This window comes from Pinus tabuliformis, chromosome Q (assembly GCF_031772625.1).
Source record: "Pinus tabuliformis cultivar Carrire ecotype Pingquan chromosome Q, CPIR1, whole genome shotgun sequence".
Lineage (NCBI taxonomy): Eukaryota > Viridiplantae > Streptophyta > Pinopsida > Pinales > Pinaceae > Pinus > Pinus tabuliformis.
The window spans coordinates 370518929-370524873 of NC_142296.1; positions in this window are offsets into that span (position 1 = coordinate 370518929).

Sequence of the window (5945 nt, forward strand, 5' to 3'; positions counted from 1 at the left end):
TGGAGGATTCCAAGGCTAAGGACGAGGAAAAGGCGCTAGACCAGGTCGAGGGAGTGGACAGGTAATCTGTATTAACTATGGTGAAGGAGGGCACTTCGCATGAGATTGTACAAACCCCATGTATCCCTCATGTCAGTATTTCCGACAATTTTACCATGTCATAGAGGAAAGTACTGTCCTTATGGAAAAGATGCAAGAGAAGAAGGCACGACCCCAACAACTTACAAAGAACATTCAAATGATGAGGGTTGAGCCTCGTGAAGAGGATCATAACATAAATATTGTGTTGAGAAGTGGTATGATAACTGGTGCAGATAAAGTTAAGCAGCCTGAGGAAGATGGATGGGTGCACAAGGCTGCTGAGAAGGAAGTTGCTGTTGATCTTAATCGCGCTAAGGAGACCTTCATGGAGGCAAAGAAGAACTTCGTTGAGGCGTCCACCACAGGAAGTCATGAGAAAACACCAAAGGCTAGTGCAACGTAAGAAGTAGATCCTTCAATACTCGCCACCTTTTTGAAGACTTGTATGAAGCTTCTGCGTGATCAGAAAATAGTTGAAGGATTGCAAGACTTAAGAGACAAATGTGTCAATAAGGAAAAGACTCCTACTAAACAATGCACATTAAGAAATACTGGTAAGCATAAAACACGAATGGGGAGTGAGATGAGGCTAACAACGCAAATAGGTGATTATGAAATGGACCATGTAATCTTCGATCTGGGGTCTGATGCGAATATCCTGCCAAAGAAAACATGGGAAAGGATGGGGAGACCTGCACTGCAGTGGTCTCCTGTTCAGTTGTGCAAGGGAAATCAATAGAAGATTATTTCAATGGGCCACTTATATGGTGTAACAGTGGACATTGAAGGAGTGAGTGTTATGGCTGACTATAAGGTTATTGAAATAGTGGATGATAGTAACCATACCCCACGCTATTAGGAATTGACTGGGCTATTGATATGAATGGGGTAATCAATTTTAAGAAGTTGAAGATGTCATTTAAGAAGAAGTCACTTAGGGTTATAGTGCCATTAGACCCTACAAAAGGAGCGCGTTATGCTGAGCCAGTGTGTGACTACATAGAAAGTGACGATGATCTTGATCAGATATACAAGATAACAATGTGAGATGAGGATTGGATCAATCCTATAGCTGATGGATGAATTGCGTGGGATAGGAATAGCTCCTATGCCTCAGATTTAGATGAAGAGCTTGAACAATGGCATAATAGGCTGCATGAAGTAACTACGCTACGCTGCAACATGATGACCAAGTCGTTGAGGTGTGTCTTGACTGAGGTAAGAGATATTTTGCATTACGATGGTTTGACTGATGTGGAACTATTTTTGGATGAATTTGAAAGGGAATTATCAGAAGAATAGTGATTCCAGGCACTGGAATTGGTGTTGCACGCTATTCCTGCTTGTTGGTGGAGTACGCACAAGGAGAGCTTTGCTGGATGGAAAGAATACAAAAAAATGATGAAGTTAAGGTTCGACTATGTTAATACTAGAATGACAGAAAAGTATAGTGGGAAGGATGATCTGTGCGATCATTTAGCACGATGGAATAAGGCCTGGGGAACAAAACCACAACCAGAATGGGTTAATATCTTCTGTCATACGCTAGATACGATCCCAATGAATTGGTATCTGGAAACAGAGCTCTGCCATGGAATGACTGAATGGGACATTTTAAGGGAGAGTTTTATATTAACATTTAGCTTTGAGGATGGGTTTGAAATAATTGATGAGGAACTACAAGAAATTAAAGAAGTTATATTTGGAACACCAAAGGAACTGGTAGAATGGAATTAGCCAGATTGGAGTACACAGTTGCGCCATGCGCTGGAATGTTATAATGTAACCGCTGTAGAAGAAGAGGATGACCCAGAGAACATTACCATTCTAGAAACTGAAGGACAACACGAGGTCTAAGGACCGAAGGTGGTGAACCTAGACACATCAGAGCCTCTAAAAACTTGACAAATAAACATTGGAACTAAATAAGAACCTAAGTTTGCGAAGATAGGGGACTATTGGGACGAGGATATGGTTGATAAGGTAGTTGAGCTGCTGCGCGAGTACCAGGATTTGTTCCCAACGAAAAGAGATCACCAGAGATTTAGGTGTTATAAAGATTACGTTGAAGCTAGATGCGAAGCCTGTTAAGCAGTGCCCTTATCGACTGAATCCAAAATATAAGGAGAAGGTGCGCTAAGAACTAGATAAAATGCTGGAAGCTGGTATTATTGAGTCGATAGAAGAATCAGATTAGGTAAGCCCAATGGTGGTCCAAGAAAAGAAACATAAGGTGAAATCCGCATATGTGTAGATCTGTGGAAGCTCAATGACACGTGTGTAGGACCCATTTCCGACACCATTTATTGACGAAGTATTAGAGAATGTTGGCAGACAGGAGGTGTACTCATTTACTGATGGTTTTTCAGGATATGATCAAATAAAGACTGCGTCGTAAGATCAAAGCAACACAACCTTCACAACTGAATGGGGTTTCTTTCAATATACAATTATGCCATTTGGATTGAAGAATGCACCTGCAATCTTTTCCCGGGTAGTGATCGTGACATTCAAGGAGTTTATTCATAAATTCCTGGAGGTATATTTTGATGATTGGACTGTGTTTGGGTTGGTGAAGCGCCATGTTGCGAGTCTGCGCCTCATGTTGGATACATGTCGAAGGTATCAGATCGCGCTGAACCTGAAAAAGTGTATATTATGTGTGCCTTTTGGGATTTTTCTTGGCCATGTTTTATGTAGGCAATGATTGATGGTGGACCCTACGAAAATCATTGTAATTGTGAACTTGGAAGCACCTAAGAATGTGAAACAACTACACGCGACATTGGGACACACTGGGTACTACAAGAAGTTTATCAAGACGTATGCCCAGATAACCGTGCCGATGGAGAAATTGTTAAAGAAAGATGTGACATTTTTTTGGGATGAATATTGTCAGGGAAAATTGGATGTCTTGAAGGAGAAAATGGCGACAATGACTATTTTGGTATTTCCGACTAGAAGAAGAAGTTCCATGTGCATGTAGATGCCTCTTGCATTACATTAGGAGTAGTATTAACATAGGCAGGTGAGGGAGAGATTGATCATCCGATATATTTCGCAAGCAGGAATTTATCCAAAGCCGAGAAGAATTACTCCACCATAGAGCGCGAAGGGCTGGCGATGGTCTATGCACTGGAGAAGTTTAGACATTACTTGCTGGGTGGACACTTTAAAATGTATATAGATCACTCCACGCTGAAGTACCTGGTCAATAGGCCTGTGTTGGGGGGGGGAAGATATGTTGATGGTTACTATTGTTCCAGGAGTATGACTTTGAGGTGATTGTGAAGCCTGAAAGACTGAATGCAAGCCCAAACTATCTATCAAGGATTGAAATAGGCAAGGAACCAAGCAGTTTGGAGGAAGAACTACCTGACACATGGCTCTTTGTGGTGCGCATCATGGATGATCATTTTGCCGATATTATTTAGTTCTTAACAACAGGAACAAATCCAGAAGGTTATTCCACTCAACAAAAGAAGTTAGTAGTTCGTGCTGCAGACTTTTCAGTAATCGCGGTTCATTTGTATAAGATGGGGTTGGATGAGATATTGCGAAGGTATGTTCTGGAGTTTGAGCGTGCTAGTATCTTGCCTGAAGCCCATGGAGGAGTGGCAGGAGGTCACTATGCAGGGAAAACAACTGCACGAGAGATTTTGTGTGTAAGGTTATGGTGGCCAACATTACACAAGGATTCTAAGGAATACTGCAAGGCGTGCGATGCTTGCCAATGGACAGGGAAGCCTTCACGAAGGGATGAATTACCTTTAAATCCCCAATGTTGTAGGAATTCGAGAAATGGGCCATTGACTTTATAGGTCCCATACAACCGCCAGGAAAGAAGACGGGCACATGGTATGTCATTACTACAATTAAGTATTTAACCAGGTGGGCAGAAGCGCAGCCAGTGAAGGACTGTACAATGGCCACTGCTGTGAAGTGTCTATTCGAGTATGTCTTAACAAGGTTTGGTTGTCCTAAGATTTTGATGAGTGATAAGGGTACCCATTTTTTGAATGAAACAATCAGCGTGATGCTGGAAGAATTTTAGGTGTACCATTAGAAGAACATGCCATATCACCCACAAGTGAATGGAACGATGGAAGCTTTCAACAAGATTTTGGAGCATGCATTGACAAAGGTATGCAACACACAAAAAAATGATTGGGACATGCACGTACCTACTGTGTTATGGGCTTATAGGATGACTTGCAAGAAGTTGACAGGCCAAACGTCATTTAGGTTGGTTTATGGAATTGAAGCCTTAATGCCTATGGAGTATATCATGCCAAGTTTATGTGTTGTGGCATTAACAGAGATGGTGGATCGCGAGACCTTGGAGGAATGGCTCACGCAGATCATGGAATTAGAAGAAGACCGCTTCCTTGCAGGATTTCACTAGCAAGTGCAAAAGGAATGTGAGAAGGCATGGCATGATCGACATATTAAATTGCGCATGTTCAAGGTGGATGATTTAGTGCTATTGTATGACAACAAGTTCACGAAATTTCTAGGAAAGTTTCAAATGCATTGGTTGGGATCATATGTTATTAAAGAGATCACAGATGGTGGCGTAGTTCAGCTCGTGAAAATGAATGGCGAGCCATTCCCTAGAAAAGTGAACGGAAGTAGGTTGAAGCTGTACACAGGGGATCCTGCCCCTGTGAAATGACTATATGGAAGCATGACAATATTAGTAATCCAGGCAGTTGCAAGGGATCGTAGGACTATAAACTACGCTGCTCGACAGAATGAAGAATGTGGTAGAGAGGTTGTGTGGGGGATGACAGGGGTGCGACTGGTGAAGCTGCACCATGGAGAATGGTGCCGTGCAGAGAGGACCAAAAGTAGTCGTTGGGGTTACTATTCATGATTTGATGGCCAAAAATTAGTTAAGAGGAGTGGGTAGGCGCCATTTATGGCAAAAATATTTGGAGATTTGCCACCAAAGATGCATTTATTATCAGAATTTGGGGGGAACGGTCAGATTTGAATTCAAAACTTCTTATAAATTACACATGTTGGTCCACCGAAGAACACTTTGCATTCTAAGAGTTGTCTTGATGATTTGCTATTTGAAGCTTATGAATCATTAGTTATGGGAGATGTTTGTGACACGCCCTTCATTCGCAAATTACAATGTAGAATCCCAAGAGTTGTTTATAGGACGGATGACTACTACAAACCCTGCAGAAGCTGTAAGTTCCGAAGTCGTTGTTTTTGACGCACCGGGCCTTGAGAGTTCAAGTATGGAAGCAGCAACCCTTGTGCCTACCGCACTGCGGTAGCTAAGGTTGAAGGAACTTGCTACAAAAGAGATGCAATCAACTACAAAGGAGAAGCAAAAGAAGTCGATCATCGAGGAAGACCACCGAAGTGTGCCAAAATGAGAAAAATGACAAACAACCAGAGTAAGTGTTTGATTTGGAAGAGGAGGAATACCAAGGAGTGGAGGAGTTGGATGCAGAGGAGGCCGAGCCCATCACATGGCTCCCTACATATATCCCTTTGCGAAAGGTAAAAGGAAAGGTTACCAAGAACCCAGATTCCAGGATGTTCATGGTATCGACTCCCCTGTTGCCTGAACAGGGGGAATTTGAAGGCATGTTCCTAGCACACATTCCCGTTGTGAAAATGGAGGATTGGGACCTCGCAGACCATGAGAGGTTCCCACATTTGGCGACCAACAAATATATGACCAAAATTTACTATGAGGAGACCGAGGTTACGCGGTTAGAGCCCATGAAGTGGGTCAGAGGTGTGGAGCAGGCTGGGCTGCTGCACATGCTCTATGTACCGCAGTATCATTGATCAACTATCAACATGGTGTGTGTGCGCCAGTTCCTCATGCTAGTGCACGT